At 49.8% G+C, this 12,836-nt stretch overlaps 1 pseudogene; it reads right to left on the reverse strand.

The window, feature by feature from the left end:
* Positions 1-399: 399 nt before the first annotated feature.
* Positions 400-1,188, reverse strand: LOC126962624 (adenosylhomocysteinase-like; annotated as a pseudogene).
* Positions 1,189-12,836: the final 11,648 nt, after the last annotated feature.

The following is a 12,836-nucleotide window of genomic DNA, read 5'->3' on the forward strand; positions in this document are numbered from 1 at the left end:
CACTGAACCTGTAAACCAAGCACACAGTGTAAGTCCACAGGTCAAGTGAAGGCCTAGATGGTAAAGTACATGGACTTTGTGACTTCACTGCTGACATCCAGGTTAAGGAAGGACTGACTTAATGAGCAGTTCCAAGACCACTGAGCTCACAGTTCCCTGTGGCTGTCTCCCTCATACCTCTGCCATGACCAGGGCTTGAGGAGGGGCCTCTCAGTTCCCCGGACACACTTGGAATAGTATGAGGGGTGCAGCAGAAGCCAAAAACTGAATGACAAGCCCTGGGGAGTCGGTGGGGGATGCTGACCAACCAATCACAAAGTCGGTGCTATTTCCTCTTAAGAAGGAGAGGCAGGGCCTGGGCAAGAACGACAGCTGGAAGATGAAACTCAGGCCTGGCTCTCAGTAGCGGTAATGATCAGCCTTGAAGGGGCCATCAGAGGAGATGCCCCAGGTACTGGGCCTGCTTCTCAGTCAGTTTCATGTTCAGCTTGCCCAGGTGGGCTTCAGCCACTGCCTCATCCAGCTTCTTGGGCAGGACGTGAACCCCGATGGGGTACTTCTCTGGGTGGGTTCACAGCTCAATCTGTGCAGTCACCTGGTTGATGAAGGAGTCACTCGTCACAAAGCCAGGGTGGCCCATGGCACAACCTAGGCTGACCAGCTGACCTTCAGCCAGCAGGATGGTGTGACGCCCATTCTTCAGCGAGTACCTGGTCACCTGGTGCTTGATAGTCACCTTCTCCAAGTGTTCTCACTGAGCCACTTGACATCGATCTCCACATCAAAGCGTCCAGTGTTACACATGATGGCATCATCCTTCACCTGTTCAAAGTGCTGGCCAAGGACGATGTTGACATAGCCTGCAGTGGTGATAAAGATGTTGCCCTCCTGACAGGCTTCGTCCATGGTGGTCGCCTCGTAGCCCTCCATGGCAGCCTGCAGTGCGTTGATGGGGCCAATCTTGGTGATGATGATGTGGACCCCAAAACCCCACGAGGCCTGGGCACAGCCCTTGCCCACATTGCTATAGCCTGCCACCTCTGCTACCTTGCCGGCAATCATCACCTCTGTGGCCCACTTGATGCCATCTATGAGGGACTCCCAGCAGCCATAGAGCTTGTCGAACTCGCTCTTGGTGATGGAGTCATTGTCATTGATGGCAGGCACCTTCAGGATCCCATTGACCATCCTCAGCTCACCCCACCATCCTCAGCTCACTCCACCATCCTCAGCTCACTCCAGCATCCTCAGCTCACTCCAGCATCCTCAGCTCACTCCAGCAGCCTCAGCTCACTCCAGCAGCCTCAGCTCACCCCACCGTCCTCAGCTCACTCCACCGTCCTCAGCTCACCCCACCGTCCTCAGCTCACTCCACCGTCCTCAGCTCACTCCACCGTCCTCAGCTCACTCCACCGTCCTCAGCTCACTCCACCGTCCTCAGCTCACTCCACCATGCTCAGCTCACTCCACCGTCCTCAGCTCACCCCACCATCCACAGCAGCCAGAGGTTGAAGGAAGGATGGCAGAGCTGACACGTGCACGCTCACACACACACACAAACACATGCAAACACAAACACACAAACATACACTGGCAAACACACAAACATACATAATACGCACACACATGCACATTGACACACAGGCAAACACACGCACACATATACAGTTTAAATTGGCTGACTTGCCCAGCCACAGAGCGAACACCAGTGGAGGAATCTGATAGCTGTCTGCTGTGGGGCACATTCAGGGGGCTGAGGCTCCAGGAGGGCTGCGGGACATTTCTGCCAGGCAGGCTGAGCAGGGTGGAGGCCTTCCCCTGTGGACAAGGCAGGACGCATTCCTGGGCGTGTACAAGGGGAGTCAGAACAAGTTCATGTCAGAGACCAGGGAAGCCTTCACTTTACCTGCTCTGGAGCACTGGGTTGCTCAAAGCCTCTGGCTGATACTCCCGCTGGACAGCTTCTGTAGCTTAACTTCCGTTTTGTACCACAATGACTAATTCTAATCTCCCAGCCTCCACCCTCACCACCTCCCCCACACCCGACCTAGAATCTCACCTCCAGCTAAACAGACACCCTCCCCCCGACAGTGGGAGGAAGCCCACTCTTCTCCCACATGCCCTGGTTCCCTGACCTTTCCTCTGAGTACCCTGACACAGACGGCCTTCGCCTTCGTTTCCCTTCCAAACGGAAGTCGGAAGTCAAGTCTCCAGTCAGCCCCTGGCTCCCACGCCCCCCCCCCTTCTTTCCTGCCTGGTCTCCTTTCCCTCCTTCTCCTGTGTCTTCACGCTTTCCTCTCCAGGACTCCCAGAGTGCTCCCTCCTTGTCCCCTGGCCCTCACCCCTTCCAGTACAGCCACCGCCCCTGTCCCCAACCCCCGCCCTGTTGCCCACAGGAGCTGTTTGCCTCCCTCCTATCCTCCAGGGCAACCCGCTGACCCCCAGCACCCTCCACACCCTGCAGTGGACCAAAGTGGCCCGAAGTGGCCCCTGTCTGTGAATCTTATCAGCCACTGGTCGGACGTAGCCTTCGCTCTACTGTGTCTGCAAACCCCTGGCCCTGCCTTTCCCAGCAGGGCGCTACCCTGGTTCTCTGAGTATCTGCTCTCTGCCTTGGATGGCCTTGGCTTCTCTCTGGGCAGCTCTCAGGCACATCTATGGCTTCACTATTACCCCTGGGATGGTGCCCGAGGCCATGGCTCCACCCCCATCCTCTTCTTGAGTCCCAGAAGTTCCTCTCCAATTGCCTACTTAACAGCTCCCTAAGATGTCTGAGGTCCAGTGGTCCAGATGCAGAGATGAGGATGCCTGCCATCATCCCCTCAGGAAATGCTCTTAGGAGGCCAGGGAGGATCAAGGGAAGGAGGACAGGGAGCCAGTGGGGCCCAGGAAGTCACACAGTGAGGCCCCGGCATCTGTTCAGCCGAGGCAGGGGCAATGAGACCACGCCGGTGCTCTCCAGTCTTTGAGCTGGGTAGTGGGGGATGTAGTCTCCAGGTACTGCCTGGGCTCCTGGATCCCCAGGGCATTCCTCAGAGAAAGGTCACAGAGCCTGCCCTTTATGAGCAAAGCTCAGACGCTGGGGAGGAAGGGTGGGACCCTGGCAGAGTGCTGCCAGCAACCAGCACAGAGAAAAGACTCAGCATGCCAACACTGGCCCACTGGCCTTTTCTGAGGAGAGCATCCCTCCATCCACACCGTTGCCGAGCAGAAGCCGATCCCATCCTCTCCTCATTCTTTCCCTGGTCTCCCACGTCCATACCAGCTGTGCACAGCTGTGGGATTCTAGGGCCTGCATTGGATCATGCCTTTCTCTGCACACCCGTCGACACCTCCTCAACGTGCTCAGGCTGATCTCAGACCCTTTGGGCTCACTTACCAGAATACAGCCTGGCTAGGTACCCAGCACCCCACCCACACGCCTCTTCCACCACCCTCCTTGTCCCCTGTGGAAACACGCTCACCAATGCACTATGCTTCTCCTGCTATGAGCCTGTAGGTGCATCCCTTCTCCTTCTGGCTGACATTTATTCATTGAGGAATCAACTGGTGCCCACTACTTAGGAGGAACAGGCACACACCCCATGCACATATGCCCTGGCCCTGCGTGTGCATGCTTCATCCTTCTGCACATACTCCATCCTCATGTACACACACAGCATCCTTGTGCACACACTCCACCCTCGTGCACACATGCCCCCTCCTGTGCACACATGCTTTGCCCCTTGCACCCATGCTCCATTCCAGTGCACACTCACCCTGTCCCGTGCACTCACTCTGTCAGTGCAGAAGTGCTCTCAAGTTTACCTCACTTTCACTTCCTGCCATGTCCAGCTCCATGCCCCCACCCCAACCTCCACATGGCGAACTCCTGCGACACTTGTGATTATCCAGGACCCAGCGGAAGGTTCCTTCTTCACAGCAGCCTCCTCCAACACCCAGGTCCCAAACTAGACTACACCACACCCTGTGTGCTCCAAACAGCATCCTCCTGTACTCTTCTCTCTGTGTTCACAGGACTGTGTTGATAGTCTGTGCTCCCCATAGCCGGGGTCTCTATGGTCAGCATCTGACACTCAGCTCAGGGTCCAGAACAGGGAGTACCTGTCACTTTGTGAGGCAGGAGTGCGACATGTGGCTGGGGATCTTGGGAACCCACAGAAATGAACCCTGGCTAGGTGCCAAGCACCCAGGCACACGCCTCTTCCGCCCCCCTCCTTGTGCCCTGTGTCCCCCCAGGGCCCTCAAGAGTGGGATGAAAGGAAAGTTATGACGATTTCTCCATGGGGACCCAGCGCTCAGTGCTCAGTCTCCCAGGCTGTCTCTGGCTCCAGAGCTGCTGCAGCTCAGTGGGGCTTGGGGCACTGGTGGCTTCATCACCCTCTTCTGGCCTGTCTCGGTGACACCATGGGGTCAAGCTTGACTAGGTAATCTGGAAGGGAGGATCCCTCTGGAGGGAACAGAAGCTCACAGCCAGGTCTGCCAGCTGCCCCAGTGCCCACCTGGAGTGAGGAAACACCACTCAGGAGGGGAACCAGGCTCAAGGCAGGAGGTGGGCACAGGTTGGTGGGTGAGGGGTGCCAGGGTGGGTATGGGGACAACAGAACATGACAGAGGCCCTTGGTGACAGGGGATGTGATGGATGATGATAAAATGGTTGGCTGATCCAAGGGGTCCCACAGGAGCAGGCGGGGGTGACTTGGGGCTCAGGGCTCTGGGCTGGAAGGATTTAAAGGGCACCCAGCTGATCCCAAAGGCATCCAGGGTTTGGAACCCCTGATGTGGAGGGGGAGGAAGGGCTGGCCCAGGAGAGAGTCCTGGGGAACAGTTCCGGGAGGCAGAGGGGAGATCAGAAGGAATGGTGAGGGGACTGGGGATCCCAGTAGCCAGGAGAGTAAAGAGATTCAGAAAAGATGTGGGTCATGGGCTGCAAGAGCTGGTAAGACAGGCCTGAGGAGGGGATGTGAGCACAGGCGGGGAAATGGCCACAGAGGGGCCACCCTCTCCCACAGCCTCACTGTGCCCTGTGGGCCTCAGCGGCTGTGTCTACCGCTCTTGGCAGCACTCCCTGGATCATGTCTCAGTCTCGGGGCTGGCATTTCTCTCTGGGCTCTGCCAGGGGCTCCCCACACTGTGGCTCCTTTGAGGGAGCCCATCTCAGCTCACCTTCATAACTGGACTTTGGCCAGACTTTTCTGGAAGGGACCCAACTCCTCCCCCATACTCATGGTCCCCAGACACCCACACGTGGCTTGGTGTGGGCACGCCTCTATGTGCACATGTGTGGGGAGTGGCTGAGCTTCTGAGAATGTCACCAGTGAGGGCGCCTTGGTCCTGGCCCACAAGACAGGGCTCCCAGAAGGGTAGCGAGCCTGGGTGCGCAAAGGCCTGGAATGGGCCCTTCATCAGTCCCGGGGCACGGAGACAGCTTCCATCTTCCTCTCTGGAGGGCGTCTCACAGCGCCATGAGCAGGACGTCTCACAGCGCCATGAGCAGGACGGCTCCCAGCTCTGGGGGCAGCTCTGGGCAGTGGCTATGTGCCCCGGGCACGGCTGCCTCCCCTGGCCCAGCTAGTCCAGCTTATTCTTACCAACCCACACCTCCAGGAACAGCCTGGGGATGCTATGTGCTTAGAATGAAGGGCACTGGACCGGGGGTCAGGACAACGAGTGCTTCGCATCACAGGACGTTTTTGTCTATTACCTCCAAGGTTGCACTGGATGGGAAAACAAATCACTGCCCACCCAGGGTGTTATTCCCTCAGGGCTCCAGGAGCCATGGGGGGTTCTGGGAGTCCCATGGGAGCCTTCCTGAGATGAAGGGGCTGGTCCTGGAGGTAGGATGTGTTTGCTGAACGGTGGGAAGGAGACAGCCGGTCAGGAGGTGGCATGGGGAGGGTGGTGCTGGGGAAACATTTCTGGCAGGACCCCAGGGTGGGCAAATCCTGGAGTGGCAAAAGTTAACCTCTGCCCAGGAGGATTCCTCCTTCTCTTGGCAGCCAACGTCTCCTGGGGGCCCACGGGAGAGCAGGAATCCGCAAGCCCAAGAGACCTGGGGGGTCGCAACTGTGCTTCCCACAAGAGGTGTTTTGGGCAAATTGTCTCAACCCTGGATCCTCTGTTTCTTATTCTCATACACCAAACCCATCCTTACTTCTCAGGAGAGGTTAAGAGGTGTCTAGACATGACTATTCCAGTGAAGGGAGGCTGCTGTCACTCTGCGTCCTTTGCTGAGTTCCCCATTGTGTCAACTGTGTACATAATAAATGGAAGAGACACAATCTTTTTGATGTGATCAAGGTCTAGTAAAAGCAGTGGAGAAACCCCATGTCCTCTAAAAATACAAAATTAGCTGGTCTTGGTGGCTCATGCCTGTAATCCCAGATGAGGCAGGAGAATCACCTGAACCTGGGAGGCGGATGTTGCAGTGAGCTGGGATCGTGACATTGCACTCCAGCCTGGGCAACAAAAGCAAAACTTCGTCTCAAAAAAAAAGAATGATGAAAATGTCTGTGCATGGTGGCTCACACCTGTAATCCTAGCACTTTGGGAAGCTGAGATAGGAGGATTGCTTGAGTCCAAGAGTTCAAAATCAGCCTGGGCAGCATAGTGAGACCTATCACCTATCTCTCCTATATATATATACACACACACACACACACACACACACATATATAATTATTTATTTATTTATATATGTTTGAGACAGGGTCTTTCTCTGTCACCCAGGCTGGAGTGCAGTGGCATGATCTCGATTCACTGCACCCTCCGCCTCCTGGGCTCAAGCGATTCTCCTGCTTCAGACTCTCGAGTAACTGGGATTACAGGCACCTGCCACCATGCCCAGCTAATTTTTGCATTTTTAGTAGAGACGAGGTTTCACCATGTTGACCAGGATGGTCTCAAACTCCTGACCCTAAGTGATCTGCCTGCCTCGGCCTTCCAAAGTGCTGGGATTACAGGCATGAGCCACCGTGCCAGGCCAAAAAGCATTTTTTAAACTTAGCTGGGCTACTCAGGAGGCCGGGATGGGAGGATCCCTTGAACCCAGGAGCTTGAGGCTGCAGTAATCTGTCATTAGGCCACTGTACTCCAGCCTGGGCAACAGAGCAAGATGCTGTCTCAGGAAAAAAATTTTTAAAAAGAATGATGAAAATGTTATACTGTCATTTGGGAACATGTCCTAATAATGTGATTTTATATATATATGTATAATTTTATATATATATATAAAATTTTATATATATATATATGTGTGTGTGTAGAATAAGTTCATTTTTATAAAGCAAGCATATAATTGTATAAGAATACAAAAAAATGGCCAGGCATGGTGGCTCATGCTTGTAATCACAGCATTTTGGGCGGATCAACAGAGGTGGGTGAATCACCAGAGGTCAGGAGTTTGAAACTAGCTTGGTCAACTTGGTGAAACCTCATCTCTACTGAAAATACAAAAAAATTAGCTGGATGGGCGTGGTGGTAGGCCCCCGTAATTCCAGCTACTTGGGAGGCTGAGATGGGAGAATTGCTTAAACCCGGGAGGCAGAGGATGCAATGAGCCAAGATCGTGCCACTGGACTTTAGACTGGGTGACAGAGTGAGACTCTGTCTCAAAAAAAAAAAAAAAAAGAATAGAAAAAACCTGGTAAAATATATGTAGCAAGCATATTACCAGTGATCATCTTTGTGATTCTATGGGAATATGGGAAATACTCATTTTTGACATTACATATTTACATGATGCTTGAATTTAATAGAAAACCAACACTGATTTTTTTAATTGTGGTTGTGGAGGGCAGTACTAGCTTATTCAAGATTATTCCTAGTAAAGGGCTAATCAAAATTTACTGGTTTGAAAACTTTGTTATCACATGATAATTGAGAGCATTTGGGAACTCTTACAGCAAGTTGACATTGCCCAGACTTCCAGAAGTGTCATCAGTAGATGGTTCTTGTTGAACAGGGTATAGACCGCCTTGGGTTACTGAACTTGCATGACTAGTTGCACGTAAATTAGTCACATGCAGTAAAACCACTTACCATGCCAGGTGCAGTGGCTCAGGCCTATAATCCCAGGACTTTGGGAGGTCAAGGTGGGTGGATCACCTGAGGTCAGAAGTTTGAGAACAGCCTGGCCAACATGGTGAAAAACTGTTTCTACTAAAAATACAAAAGTTAGCCAGGTGTGGTTGCACATGCCTGTAATTCCGGCTGCTTGGGAGGCTGAGGTGGGAGAATTGCTTGAACCTGGGAGGCAGAGGTTTCAGTGAGCCGAGATTATATCACTGCACTCCAGGCTGGGTGACAGAGAGTCTCTGCCTCAAAAAAAAAAAAAAAAAAAAAAAAAATGGTATGCCAAATCAAACAAAAATTATAGATAGGAAAAAAAAAAGGTGGTATGCCAAATCAAACAAAAATTATAGAAATCTATCATAGGATAGCCAGGCACAGTGGCTCAGGTCTGTAATCCCAGCACTTTGGGAGGCCGAGGCAGGTGGATCATGAGGTCAGGAGATCAAGACCATCCTGCCCAATATGGTGAAAACCTGTCTCTACTAAAAATACAAAAATTAGCCAGGCGTGGTGGTGGGTGCCTGTAGTCCCAGCTGCTCGAGAGACTAAGGCAGGAGAATCACTTGAACCCGGGAGGCAGAGGTTACAGTGAGCCGAGATCGCACCACTGCACTCCAGCCTGGGCAACAAGAACAAAAACTCTGTCTCAGGAAAAAAAAGAGAGAAATCTATCATAGGATTATATGAGGAGACCAGTTTTATTTATATAGGAACTACCTATCTTTTGACTAGATCTCTGAGCTCCGGGCAGAGCCCACACTGAATCCTGGGTCTCCAAAAAGGGAGAATTATTATGAGGCTAGACCATGTGATGCTTTCACAGTGCATTTAAAAAGTTTTTTTAAACGAAGACACTTCTAATGTCTAAACTACACTCTTCCTTGAAAAAGCCTTTGGTGCAATAACTCTTTTAGTCAATAAGTCAGGTAACACAATACAAAAGCAAGCAGCGTAAGAGCTGAGATGAACTTGTCTGCTTACACTCTTGGGGTTTCATAAGGAAAAACAGGTTTCTCCCCAAAAGGGAGTCTGGCACCTTCTCCGCTTTCTTGAAGGAAAGTCAGGCTATTATAAACTATAATATTGTAGGTCCCTCATGCAGCAGAGGGTGCAAAAGAAAGGAGAGACAGCAGAAGTAAATGAAAAAAACAGAATTCAGTCAACTGAGAAAAAAATCTTTAGCTAAAAAAAAAAGAGAAAGACAAGGTCCCAGGAGAAAAAGAAAAAATGTGAAGGCCTTTTCAATACAAACACACACACACACATGCACACACACATGCACACACATACACACACACACATGCACACACACACATGCACACACACATGCACATACACATGCACAAACACACACACATACACACACACATGCACAAACACACACACACACATCTTGGATGTTAGCTTTTAGTTAAGCTTTCAATCATTGAGCTCCTTTTAAAAAATATTTTTAAATCTCATTACCATAATTCAGCTAGAACAAATTGCTGCTATTTCAGAGGTATCAAGTATCAAACCAGAAATGGCTTAGTTTAGCAACCACACCCAAGCTGTCCTGGTGGAAAAAAAGAAGCCAGAGCCCTTAGCTATGGAACTGCAGTGTGGGGTGACAGCCATTGCCCTTTCAGTTTGGCCTGGCTAGCAAAAAGGTGGCCTTGATATGTAAATAAAGCCCCTTAAGTAATCAAAATAAAAAATCTCTCCTGTTTTTTTTTTTTTTTTTTTCCTGTTGTTGGCCATTTTTGTCCCCCACCACAGTGTGGGAATTTAGCCACTTCAGAGGTCTTGTTCCCCATAATTTGGAAGTTTCCTTTGGATTTGATGGAGTCGGATAGAGCTGATCAATCCCAATGGGAAAAAGACTGAAACAACAACAAAAACAGAAACAAACAAACAACAACAAAAACAATTAAGCAAAACAAATATGGTACAACTTATCCAACTACTGAGTGCTCTAATGGTAAAGAGAAATTACAACCAACTGGTTGTTAACTTTAGCCAATACAAACTCCAATTCAGTTACCCATCCTTAGGTAAGGGATGGGTCTCAGGCTGAAGGCCGCTCTCTACCATCCTAGAAGCAGGAAAAAACTCAAATTTGTCTTCCCCATTGGAAGCAAGCTCAAACTCCATAAAGGAGTTACCTGCATTTCATCGTCATCACAGCAGGAAAAACTTGCCTTTCTTGTGTTGGAAGCTAGTAAAACTCCAACAAAAGGAGTTGTACAGCAAAATAAACTTTAGATCTTGATCAAATTTTGGAAGATCAGTGATTGGAGGGGGTGCCTCCAGGCCTCAGCAAATTGTCCTATTGGTTTGAGCCGTAAAGATAGTTCAAGCTGGTACCGAGCACGGATAGGAGATTTGTCAAAGGTCAGGGATGCCTCTGCCCAGAATCTCTTCATGGTTGCCAAAATGTGAGCCCTGAATATCTGAGAAAGGTCTTGTTTAATTTGGAAAGCTTATTTTGCCAAGATTGAGGATGCACACCTGTGACACAGCCTCAGGAGGTCCTGATGACATGTGCCCAAGGTAGTCAGGGCACAGCTTGGTTTTATACATTTTAGGGAGACATGAGACATCAATCTATATATATAAGATATACATTGGTTCTGTCAAGAAAGGTCAGACAGCTCAAGCAGCCAGAAGGCTTCCAGGTCACAGGTAGGTGAGAGACAAATGGTTGCATTCTTCTGAGTTTCTGATTAGCCTTTGCAAAGGAGGCAATCAGATATGCATTTATCTCAGTGAACAGAGGGATGACTTTGAATAGAATGGGAGGCAGGTTTGCCCTAAGCAGGTCCCAGCTTGACTTTTCCCTTTAGCTTAGTGATTTTGGGGCCCCAAGATTTATTTTCCATTCACTGTGTGTGTGTATGTGTATGTGTGTATATACATAAACACACACAAACAAACAAATTGAAAAATCTCATTAAGTACAGCGAGTCATATGGTATTTTTAACTTGCCCTATTCTATTCTCATCCCCTCCTCACTGGCTCCACTGCAGCTTTGAAAATTAACAGCCCATAATTACAGTGAAGACCAATAGCCCAGCAACCACTGGAAAGACAGAACGGGGCTGGATTTCCTTCAAAGCCTCATTCCCAGAGAACTGTCATTTGAATTGGCTGGTGGTTTTCAGAAACATCCCACTGCCAGGATGTCTTTATTTGTTCTAAGAGCTCACTTAACGCAAAAGCCTTTTCCTTGAGGGCATTTGTCAAAAACATTTGAAGGCCTTTATTCAAGTTGGTGCCTGTATGAGGTTGTACATAACATTTTGGGCAGACAATAGGCTAACCAAAAAGCTTTAAAAGAAAAACAGGAGAATGAGATGTCCATAAGAGCTCTGAAAATTCCAACTGAATGATTCCTGGGAATCTGTGAGGCTACTCCCAAGTGTAGGGCTGTGTACATGTTCAGTAAAGACCTGGAAAGGCTCAAAGCTCTCACCTCTGACTGACCTTGAGGCTCTGGGCAAGCAGGAAGTGAAGGCTAAGGCAGAGATGTAAAGTGCCTGGCTGAGTGTTGAAGAGTAGCCCCAGACTACAAAATTATTTCAGAAAGCTCATTAAACACTGGACAACAATAACAAACAGCAGCAACAACAGCAACAACAAATAGGGGGTATAGAATCTGATTTCCAGAGTTGTTACATTAGATCAGGGGTCCCCAACCCCATGGGCCATGGACTAGGTCCATGACCTGGTGAGGAACTGGGCCACACAGCAGTAGGAGCAGTGAGCAAGCAAGCGAAGCTTCATCTGTATTTACAGCTATTCCCCATCACTCGCATTACTGCCTAAGCTTTGCCTGCTGTCAGATCAATGGTGGCATTAGATTCTCATAGGAGCACCAACCTTATCATGAACTGAACGTGTGAGAGGTCTAGGTTGCATGCTCCTTATGAGAATCTGATACCTGATGATCTAATGCACTTCCCCTGCAGTGTGTGCATCTGTCACTGTCTCCCATCATTCCCAGATGGGACCGTCTAGTTGCAGGAAAACAAGCTCAGGGCTCCCACTGATTCTTCATTATGGTGAGGTGTATAATTATTATATATTACAATGTAATAATAATAGAAAAATAAAGGGCACAATAAATGTAATGTGCCTGCTCTTGGCGCAGTTGCTCATACTCATAATTCTAGCACTTTGGGAGGCAGAGGCAGGTGGATCACCTGAGGTCAGGAGTTTGAGACCAGCCTGGCCAACATAGTGAAACCCTATCTCTACTAAAAAGACAAAACTTAGCCAGGTGTGGTGGCGTGTGCCTGTAATCCTAGTTACTTGAGAGGTTGAGGCAGGAGAATTGCTTGAACCTGGGAGGCAGAGATTGCAGCGAGCCTAGATCACACCACTGCACACCAGCCTGGGTGACAAGAGTTAGATTTTGCCTCAAAAAATAATAATAATATAAATAAATACATAAATGTAATGTCCTTGAATCATCCAAAACCATCTCCCCTACACCTCTGGTCCATGAAAAAATTGTCTTCCATGAAACTGGTCCCTAGTGCCAAAAAGGTTGCGATGAACTAATTTACACTCCCATCAACAGTGTGTTAAGTTTTCCTGGCTGGGCACAGTGGTTCACACCTGTAATCCCAGCACTTTGGAAGACCGGGGCAGGCAGATCACTGAGGTCAGGAGTTACCAAGGTCAAGACCAGCCTGGCCAATGTGGCAAAACCCAGTCTCTACTAAAAACACAAACATGGTGGCAGACACCTGTAATCCCAGCTACTAGGTAGGCTGGG

Source organism: Macaca thibetana, chromosome 9 (genome assembly GCF_024542745.1).
Source record: "Macaca thibetana thibetana isolate TM-01 chromosome 9, ASM2454274v1, whole genome shotgun sequence".
In the NCBI taxonomy this organism is placed as follows: Eukaryota; Metazoa; Chordata; class Mammalia; order Primates; family Cercopithecidae; genus Macaca; species Macaca thibetana.